This window comes from Helianthus annuus, chromosome 13 (assembly GCF_002127325.2).
Source record: "Helianthus annuus cultivar XRQ/B chromosome 13, HanXRQr2.0-SUNRISE, whole genome shotgun sequence".
NCBI lineage: Eukaryota > Viridiplantae > Streptophyta > Magnoliopsida > Asterales > Asteraceae > Helianthus > Helianthus annuus.
Window position 1 is genome coordinate 44009660 of NC_035445.2, and position 11813 is coordinate 44021472.

The 11813-nt window shown below is 32.8% G+C and overlaps 1 long non-coding RNA gene across 1 annotated transcript; it reads right to left on the minus strand.

Moving 5' to 3' along the window:
* Positions 1-345: 345 nt before the first annotated feature.
* On the minus strand, positions 346-744 carry LOC110900759. The gene is made up of 3 exons (XR_004876139.1): positions 647-744; positions 491-546; positions 346-400 (listed from the first exon to the last, which is right to left on the minus strand). It is a non-coding gene; the product is annotated as an uncharacterized LOC110900759 (long non-coding RNA).
* Between the last annotated feature and the right edge of the window lie 11069 nt (positions 745-11813).

Sequence of the window (11813 nt, forward strand, 5' to 3'; positions counted from 1 at the left end):
AATGGGTGTTCTTTATGTTACTGTTTCTCATCAAGCAATGTCCTTTTGCCCGAACCTAGTGTAATTTCGTTAGTTAAAGGACAGCGCATGCAATTTGGCTCAAACTTGAAGGACATAATCACGATGTCATGTCATTGAATAACTGAGACGTGAGATTGTGTACCTCCTCATACTTGTAATCACGATTTGTTCCTTCCCACGGAAGTTTTTGTGGCTGCAGGTCGATTCCTTCTCCGTCTTCATCCTCTCCAACGGGATCTAGACAACAAAAAAGCGTTATCATTCATAGAATAATGTAAGGTAAAGAATTATGGGGAATGATAAGTGATATAACAAACTACGTTCAATCTATATCTTCCTCAGCATTACTTGGTTCATCATCCAAGAGATCCGAGTGTACCTAAAATGATCATAAACAATTCATATTCAGGTATTTGTACATGTCTTGAGAAGAGTAAATTGTGGAGTATGTATATAACTAATTACTAACCTGTTTTTTCTTTTTCTTTTTCAGACCGGTGAATGTAGGTTCGAGAGTGTCGGAGACTGCATGTCAAGTTTGAGTTTAGTAAAACTCGAAGATGACAATATCTGAAAAGCGGAAATAATCTTCAACAAAATAATTCTATAAGGTTGATTTGCTTACCAGATAAGTTATCGGTTTTCTCAACCAACTGTTCAATAGAATCTTCAACAGGATCTTGAATGACAACCTTCTTTTTCGTTGGATCAAATGGAGCAAGCTGCATCGTGGTAGTAGTATACATCATTATTTAATATGAATACACCATATTAGCATGTTAAACATCTGACAAGAAACAACACCATTGCCTTTAATATACTATATTACACGATCCATAATTCCCATCTATAAGATATGTGTATCATTGTGTGTAGAGTTTTTGTACTACCCCCTATAATTGGTAACATTTGTACATATATTTCCTAGTTATTTCTTGGTGTTTGCTGAAGTTCTAGAAAACGCTTATGAGAGTACATCTTGGTTAAAATAACTATAAAGCTCAAATTTCGTGTTATCTGCTAATCCAAAAATACAAATTACTACCAAAAGAGTTAAAGGTTAAAAATTTCGTGTTTCCACAAATTTCCCAGTGTGCCACATCAATTTTCCCTAGAATTCCCTAAAACTATATTATTTTGATTCAAATTAAAAGTTAAAACATTGACATATTAAAAAGATAATATATATATATATATGTGTGTGTGTGTATGTGTGTGTATGTATTATGTGTGCTATGTAGTTAATTTTGGTGATATATCGGTTATCGGTTCCCATGTAAAATATAGGTCAGTAGTTCGGTACCGATATTATTGGCAATATTGACCGATATAACTCATACATCACTGAATTGTCAGTGTTAAACTGCTATGTATATAAAAATTCTGCATGATATTAAAATTGCTGATATACCACCGATATCTCGGTTTCTTTAGGGACTTACATATCGCCACCTTCACAGTATCCAGTTACAATACAAACATAGCAGCCCTACAAACAATCAACAAAATGTATTTCAAATCACCATAAGTAAGGCAGATCAAATGACATTACATTACGAACAATAATCAATAACACATGTTTCTAACCTTCTCATCCCATGCTTCTTTGAACTCGACAATAAACGGGTGCTGAATCCGGGCGATTAGAGCCATCTAAACAGCAAATAATCAATACAAGACTCCCATCCGACTCAAAAATTAGCGACTCAACAACCTCCAATCACTCAACTTTTAACATAAATCTTGAAACCCCAATTCAAATAAGAACCCTAGAATCTATCTACTCGATGATTCCACCCTTTGTAAGTTGAAAAGAAGAACAAATCATTGTAAAGAAAGTAAAAAAGAAAGAAAGAAAGGGTAAATTAGATGAAACATAAAACAAAGATGGATGATTCTTGTAAGTTGTAACTGTTTGTGAAAAGATTAGCTTACCATCTTGGAGTAACCGATTGAAGAGATGTTCAAGAGATGAATGTGTAGAATGAAAGATAGCAAAGTAAACCCCTATTCGTTCAAGACATGAATAAGTAGGGTAACAAATATCAAAATAAAGAAAAATAAATCACGAAAAATCGTAAACTTACTGAGATTGCAGATTAGGTTAGCAGAAGGACTTTGGAAATCAAAACATGCAAATAATCCATTGATGAGTCGATATTAGGGTTTCTGGAAATCAAAAGATGCAAATAATTCATCACTGAGAAAGCATAGATCTTGAAGCGACTGGGAAAGAAACCCTAGAATCGCCTGGAGAAAGATTCATCACAGAGAAAGGGAGGAGATGGTGGCGAGGATAATGAGGTAGGGTTTTGAAATAAAAAAGTAAAGAAGAAGAATGAAGCAGTGGATAAAAGAAAAAAAGGGGATGGTACTGTAGGGCGGGAAAAGAGAAAAATAGATGCCCTAATCAAGTGACACGTGGCATAAATCACTTTCATTTATTATATATAATAGATATAGAAAGTGGAAAATACATTACGGCTTAACGTACATCACGTACGACAACGTGCGTGATTAATGTTTTCAGCATGCGTGATTAATGTTTTCAACATGCGTGATTTGGGTTTTTGAGTTTATAACGTGCGTGATTTTCATTATAACGTGCTCAATTATTTGTCGTTCGTGATGTACGTTAAGCCTTATTGTACGTTAAATGGCCTATATATATATATATATAGAGAGAGAGAGAGAGGCCAGTTAACGTACATCATGGCTTAACGTACAACCAGTACGCGACTAAATTACGCACGTTATTTTGAAAATCACGCACGTTATAAACTCAAAAACCCAAATCACGCATGTTAAAAACATTTATCACGCATGTTGAAAACCATTAATCACGCACGTTATACACATAATCACGCATGTTGTCGTACCTGATGTACGTTAAGCCGTAATGTATTTTACACTTTATATATATATATATATATATATATATATATATATATATATATATATAGAGTTAGGATCCTGTAAAAAAGACTAAACGTGTGAGAAGGGTAAGAAAGAATCTACACCATTAGATCTTTGATCTAATGGTTGAGATTAATAGGGACCAAATTGTAAAATTTGGTTTATTTTTTGGTCTGAATTGAAAATTCTAGGGGTAATAAAGTCTTTATATCCATTCAAAAATAGAAACTGTAAATCAAAATCCCTACAATCTCTCTCTCTCTCTCTCTCTGTCTCTCTATCTCTCCAGATGATCTCCATCTACGATCAAAGATCTCTCTCTCATAATCAACCTGAAGAAGAAACACGACAGCGGCCAATCGGAAGATCAAACACGACAGCGGCGGTGGTGGTGGTGCGAGCGGCAGCGGCGATGGTGGTGGTGCGAGCGACAGCGGCGGTGGTGCTGGTGCGAGTGGCAGCGGCGGTGGTGGTGTTGGATCGGCAGTGGTTGTGCGGCGGTGGTGGTGCCGGAAGTGGCAGTGGTGGTGGTCCTGCGATCTCTTTCTATCTACATCGAACGGTGCCGGAAGTGGAGAAGATGATACAGAGGTGTTATATTCTTTCATTAATGGTGTTTTTTTTTCTTTTATGAATGGTGTTATTTTTTACTGAATGGTGTTATTCTTTTCTGAATGGTGTTATTTTGTTTCTGAATGGTGTTATTTTTTTTTTTCTGAATGGTGCTATATTTATTTACTGAATGGTGTTATATTCTTGTACTGAATGGTGTTATATTATTTACTGAATGGTGTTATTTTGTTTACTGAATGATGTTATTTTTTGTTTACTGGATGGTGTTTTTTTTGTTTCTGAATGGTGTTATTTTGTTTCTGTTGTTATTTTGTTTCTGAATGGTGTTATTTTTTGTTTATTGAATGGTGTTATTTTCTTTTTCTGAATGGTGCTATATTTATTTACTGAATGGTGTTATATTCTTGTACTGAATGGTGTTATATTATTTACTGAATGGTGTTATTTTGTTTAATGAATTATGTTATTTTTTGTTTACTGGATGGTGTTTTTAGTTTCTGAATGGTGTTATTTTTTTCTGAATGGTGTTATTTTGTTTCTGAATGGTGTTATTTTTTGTTTACTGAATGGTGTTGTATCTTGTACTGAATAGTGTTATTTCGTGTACTGAATGGTGTTATATTTTTTGTTTACTGAATGGTGTTATATTATTTTGTAAAAACACCATGAATTGAACTATGAATTTTTTTAAAACACCATTTCATGAACATGCTCTGATTCTATGAATGATGCAAAAAAAAAAAAAATTAAAATGAATGATGTTATGGACGGTTATAATTCCTTAAATCAAGGATTTTCTCTCTCCAAATCCTTAAATCAAGGATTACCATATTTGAATTTGTTAATGCATTTACAATCATACCCTTTTCAATTAATTTAGATCTAATGGTTGAGATTCTTTCTTATCTTTCTCACACTTTTGGTCTTTTTTACAATAACTCCACCCTATATATATATATATATATATATATATATATATATATATATATATATATATAGGGGAAGGTTCAAATGAAAACCACTAGTTATTGTGAAAACTCGAAAAACTAATTAAAAAAAGCCAAAAAAACATACAATTTTTTTTTTTTTTGCAATCAAAATTTCGCAGGTTTTTTAATATAAAAAAAATTTTCAAAAAAAAAAAAAAAATTTGTGTAGTGCACATGTGTAATACTGCACATATGTATTATTACACATGTGCACTACACAAATTTTTTTTTTTTTTTTTTTTGAAAAAAAGTTTTTTTTATATATAAAAACTAGCGATTTTTATAAAAAAAATTAAAAAAAAAAATTTTGTATGTTTTTTAGGCTTTTTTTAATTAGTTTTCGAGTTTTCACAATAACTAGTGGTTTTCATTTGAAACTTCCCCTATATATATATATATATATATATATATATGTTAAATATATTTTTACATAGAGTAAATTGGAAACAGATTTGGTGATGAACAACCTTGGTATGTGATGGAAAAACAAAAAAATTGAGGCCATTTTGACGTATATAATTCATTCGGCATGTTTCATTTTACGTAACATAATCCAATTTAAACCGTTGGTAAATAAAACATAATCTCCAACCCCACTAAATGTTTAGGTCATATGCGTTTCAACCTGATTTGTTATCATTTACAATATTCAAATAATAGCCACATTAAAAAAAAAAAAAAAAAAAAAAAAAAAAAAAACAAGAATGCCATTGCAGTGAATGACTTTTTTGCTAGACAAATGGAGAGAGATATGATTCTCCTGTCGTATTTTGTTATTTAGCTTATAAATATCATAAACGTTATTGAGTGTTTTAATTTAAACTACTTCCCCTAGGTCCACAAGCCAATTTTTTCAAATTTTGTTTGCATATCCCATCACTTTCACCAGAAATTACTTGTCTTTAGCCATTAATGGAATCGAAAATCCAATAAATGGAAACAAAAATCTACAAATTGGTTAGAACATTTACTAAGGTAAATGATCGAAAAATCAATAAATGGAACAAAAATGTACAAATTGGCTAGAACTTTTACTAAGGGTGAAGGCGGCACCCTCGGCAGTGTTGTAAAAGTCGCTAGGCGGTCCCTAGTCGGCCGACTGGGGAGTTGGGAGTAATCGGAGTACTCGGAGAGTACTCGGGGAGTACGCGGACATGGTAAATATAAATAAAATTAATTGTTATATATTATTTATGTGTTAAAATAAGCATAATTCATGTCAACTGGGTATAATTTAAAATGAAACATGTTTAAAGTTCAAATATTCTGAATACAAGTCCAACTAGTCTGAGTACAAGGCCGAGTAGTCCGAGTACAAGGCCGAGTAGTCCGAGTACAAGGCCGAGTAGGCCGATTTTGACCGAGTTTGACCGATTAAAAGTCAATAAACCACGTTGACCGCCTAGACCGACTAGGCCGACTAGGCTCCGACTAGGCCGACTAGGCTCCGACTAGGCCGACTAGGCGCCGACTAGGACCGAGTACTCCCGAGGCCGACTAGTTGAGACCGCCTAGGAGGAAGTCGCCAAGGTGGAGGTCCGAGGACCGAGTACTCGCCGAGTACTCGGCCGAGGAATCCGACTTTTGCAACACTGACCCTCGGTGACTCCCTTCGGGGACTGATGTTGCCGAGCGGGTATGGTGCCGCCAACCAAGAGGGGAGGGAAATCGGGGAGGGGGTTGGGGGAGAAGTCACCGAAGAAGGAAGGAGAGAGAAGGTGGGCCCATAGCTTGTAACAACCAATGAAAACTTTTCTTTTTTTTTGAATAAAAAAACAATTCCCCTAAGAGGGGTGCACCCCGTACGTTTTTTGACAAGAGGGAAGTTATAGAGGGGAAATGACATGGCAATGTATGATTGGGTTACAAAAAGTTTCCACTCATCTCATTAGGGGTGCTCCCTTCACCCTAAGATGAAGGATTTTACAGTTTATACTTTTGGAGTTTTGAATTAGCCAGCGATATTGAAGATACATATTAGGTGCTCTATTAAACATTAATTTTTGTAGGTTCTAGTCTCTGACAAGGTCTTGATTAGAAAATTTAGCATGGGCAAAACTATAAAAGTAAAATAGGAGTGAGAGTGAATTGAATCGGCCGGCCTAAGTATTATTTATACAGTAAAAGCTAGCAAACTAAAAATTCGTATTTATAACCCATAAAAACCATTTTTTTTATACAGTGACTTTCTTTTTAGTGACTCAATGTCACATCATCAAGACGGTAGCCCTAGTCAAAATCTGCCCAGACTTACGTTGTCTTAACTAGCCAAGATCTATGTTTGTTTTTTAACGGTGCAATTCTAATACAAAGGTGAAACCAAAGGAGGTCAAGAGGGTCGCAAACTCCCGACTACAGAAATTTGTTTAATTCTATATATAAAATCTAAGAATTTTTTAGGAAAAAAGAATAATAATTTGGAGCCACCGATTGTAGACGGTAGAGAATAGATTGTTATGATGATTCTGATAAATAAAAAGGTTCTGATTCGACCAATAATTCATAATTTTTCAATTTTGTTTGGTTTTAATTTGTCACTTTTATGCCAATTTAGTTTATAACCAATTTGACTTGATTCATTAACAAAAAGAATCATCAACATAAGAGGAACTCATATATACTATTATATATACTAACAAAAGGAAGGTTACAACATTTTATTGTTTTAGTTAATTCCTTTTTAAACTTTTCTTTTTTCAGCTTTGTTATTTTTTTTCTTCTCATATCCATTTTTTTGTTAATTTTTTTTCTTTCTCAACATATTTTAGCTTTCTTTTATATCTTTCTTATTTTTACGGTATAACTTGCGTTGTATTAACATTAAATGAGAATTACAACACCGTCGTGAAGCGTCGAGAATTAAACGAGAAGATACTCCAGTGGTTTGTTGGTGATTCAAATTTGCGGTTAAAAAAATATAAAATTTTGTACCATTCAAATCACTTCTCTCTCAGAATGAAACAGTTGGTGGTAGTTTGAGGGTACGCAATGCATGAGTGATTGATGATTAGTATTATTGGCCCGGAAAAGCATGCAAAGCGTACGTGATGGCCGGAGACTGTAGATGTGGACTTCGACGGCGGAGGGTACGGTGGTTCTGCAACACCTCAGCAGCCATCTGTATGAGAATTCAATGATGGAGGGACCTTGCTGCGTTAAATGCAAACTCAGACCACGCTATCTCCGTGCCTGCTCTCATGTTCTTCATTTATTACTTCATTCCATTTTTTTTTAGTTATATAGCTTCTTCTAGTTATCTCATCCCAAATAAACATTCAAATCAGAAGTAGGTTAATTTTTGAAATATTTAGTTAGTATAGGTTTTCAATAGCTACACTTAAAGTGTATACATTTTATTCAATAGCTACGCTTAAAAGGGTATACGTTTTAGAATCAATTAATAAATTAATTGATGTGGATAATGATTAGTATATATAGGAATTGATTCAATTAAGAACTATAAATTGTGAGAAATATGAGAACTTCTATTTCTGGTGCGAGTTGGGTCCTAATCTTTTGCACAAACGTATATGAATATCTTATAAACACATATATAAAAAAATAAAAAAATTTGTCGAGCTGATAGTTATACCTAATGTAAATTTTGTTCACAGAATGATGACATCACCAAATAAAATTTTTACATTGATGTAAATTTTTGTATATGACATTTTTTTTGCTGGATTAGATGATTTTTTAAAGATATTTTGAGATTTTTTTTTGAAAAAACATTTATCATAATTTACTAATAATAACCACTTATACAAACATGTATTATTTTTAAAAAAGAGTTTAAAGTTAGGTGACTTGATGGTAGTGTGTGTATAAGAGGGTTACTGATCAAATCAAAATTGATTTTTCTAAGTAGGATAAAAAATGATCTTAACTAGGGCTGTAGACGAACCGAACGTTCAGCGAACAGTTCGCGAACCGTTTGGCGGGAAGTTCGTTTATGTTCGTTCATTTAATAAACGAACGAACATGAACAAGAAATTTCGTTCGGTTAGTTAAATGAATGAACATGAACAGAGGTCTCGTTCGTTCAATTGTGTTCGTAAACGTTCAGTATGGTGTTCATGAATGTGAAACATTCGTTCTTTTATGTTCATTTGTTTGTGTTTTAATTAAAGATTTTTGTACTTTCATATATTTTATCTATACCTTTTATAATATTAAATTTTTATTTATTTTTTTACCCTAACAATTAAACTAGGAAACCCTATTTCACCTTGTTTATGCACCATTCCCCTTTCCTTTCTCATTATTTACATGGATGTATACCATCGACCTCTGTTCCACAATAAGAGATTCAATCTCCAGTGCTACTCTCCGGGTCATCCACCTTTATCCTTTGTCGTGTTCGTCAATTTTTTTGTGTTCGTTGGTGTCCGTGAACCGTTCGTGAACACCCTTTTTTCCTTAATGAACGAACACGAACATGAAATCTCGTTCGGTAAGTGTTTATGAACCGTTCGTGAACCCATTTATTTCCTTAACGAACGAACACGAACAAGGCCTTGTTCGTGTTCGTTTGGTTCGTTTACAGCCCTAATCTTAACCTTTCATTTTTTAAGTCAAAGAATAAAATGAAAATACATGAAAAAAGAGGATTATATAGGTATTTTTAAGATAGTTTATTTCTTGATTTTTCTTTCTACATACAAAGCACATGCATATCCCAGACATTATTTAACCGTTTATAATTTTTTATACGATATTATTATTATTTTTTAAAATGCACTCTAAAATCAAACATTTTTTATCTTTAATTTTAGTATCATATATATTGGTATATAAAATATGACAACTAAAAAAAACCAGAAAATTGTGTTATATTTCTTTGTTGTATTACATTTTTGTGCTGAATTTTTGTACTACATTTATTTATGTTGGATTTTTTGTACTGATTTTTTTATGCTAGATTTTTTATACAATATTTTTGATGTTGTATTTTGAGAAAACAAAAGGATGAGAGTTTGTGTTTTAGGACCAAAATTTCATTTCATTCTACTTATAAAAGAGTGTCATCTCTATAATATTTCGGGGAAACCCACTTTAGTGGATCTTGCTCTCTACTGTTTGTTTTTTTTTTTTTTCAAATTCAGTGGAATGCAAAAGAATTTAAAGTTATTATTATTATTTTTTTTTGAACTGACAAACAATTGTTTTTTCTTTAAATTAACTCCTATTTCATGTTACATTTAAAAAAAACAAGTAATAATCAAGATTTATATGTATTCTGTTTGGATCGCTTAATTTAATACAATGGAACATAAGTTACTATAACAAAACACTAAAAAACTTGAACACGATGAAATATTATGAAATTGTTCTTTTAGTTTGTAGTTAACTCAACAATGTTAAGCTTTTTCAATTTTTTTTAGTAGATCTGACTTTGTTACTATTTAAACCATTTTAATTTATGTAATTGTTTAAAATTGTGAATAAAGGCTGAACCAGGGGCGGATATATAGCTAAACAAGGGGTAGCTTTCGCCAGTGGCGGATCTAGGATTCCGACCAAGGGGTAACGTGTTATAAATAAGCCGTAACGAAATCAAAAAAACGTCAAATTTTTCCAAAATTTACACTAATTTTTCCAATTTTTTTCCGACCAAGGGGTAGCGGGGGTTACCCCTACCAAAGAGGTAGGTCCGCCCTTGGCCTCCGCTACCGCTTGGTTGGAAAATTTTTGACGTTTTTAGTGTAAATTTTGGAAAAATTTGACGTTTTTTCGATTTCGTTACCGCCTATTTATAAAACATTCCCGCTTGGTCGGAATCCTAGATCCGCCACTGGGCTGAAGCATAGTAGTCTTAAATGGTTCATTTGTTTGTTGTTGTCCATTCCTAACAAGAAAGAGTTATCTATTGTATATCCAGTCCACTAGTTGATTCATTCTCTAATAAGCTAGTTTGAATTAACTGAACTGAGTGGTCCATCGGATAGTCGGATTTAGCTTTTGGCTTTCTAGAGTAAATTATCCAGAGAAATTTGGATATGTTTAATAATACCCTATCATTCTCATTAAATTTGTATATGTTTAACAAACACACTACAGACTCAAACATCTGCGCGTGGTCTGTATGGGGCAGACATAAAAGGTTCTGAAGAGCTTTTCAAAAAAAAAAAAAAACAAACACCCCCTTAATATTTATGCTGATATTTTTATTCTTTCATAAAGGAAAACTCCTTATTCTTATCTTTCTATTCAAATCACATATATATTAATTTTATACATTTTTTTAAATGAGAACACTTGCTACTACTCTATTACAGTCTAATTTAATCTCCTTTGTTCAGATTTAAATCTGAGACCTCGTCTCTAAAAAGTATAAAGCTTTACCAAGTGGACTAGCCCCAAATTGACATTTATTTTATACATTATACATGAAAACCAATAGGTTCACTATTTAAATAAATTACACAATAAAACAACTATTTAATTTAATATTTATCTGTAAGGCTGTAAACGAACCGAACGAACACGAATAAGGCCTTGTTCGTGTCCGTACGTTAAGGAAATAAATGTGTTCATGAACGGTTTATGAACACTTTCCGAACGAGATTTTACGTTCGTGTTCGTTCATTAAGGAAATAAGCGTGTTTGAGAACGGTTCACGAACACAAATAAATTTGGCGAACGTGACGGATGATAAAGGTAGATGGCCCAGATAGTAGTACTGGAAATTGAATCCCTTATTGTGGAACGAAGGTCGATTGCATTCGCTGATGTAAATAATGATAAAGGAAAGGGAAATGGTGCATAAACAATGTGAAAGAGAGTTTCCTAGTTTAATTGTTAGGGTAATAAAATAAATAAAACTTTAATAATATAAAAAGTATAGATAAAATATATGAAAGTACAAAAATCTTTAATTGAAACACAAATATACAAACATAAACGAATGTTCACGAACACATTACCGAACGTTCACGAACACAATCGAACGAACGAGACCTCTGTTCATGTTCGTTCATTTAACTAATCGAACAAAATTTTTTGTTCATGTTCGTTCGTTTATTAAAGAACGAACATAAACGAACTTTCCACCAAACGTTTCACGAACTGTTTGCTGAACGTTCGATTAGTTTACAACCCTATTTATCTGTATAAAACAAGTTGTGCTATAACTTTTGAGAAACGTTTTGTGCTTTTAAGGATATAAGTTCACTATTTAAATAAATTGCATTGTAGCATCCTTCAAGTTAGATATTAAATTAAATTAATGTTATTTTGCTTTTTAATGCATATCTTATAATTGATCAGTAACTCAACACACATATATCACACATGTTTATATGGGATTAGAAG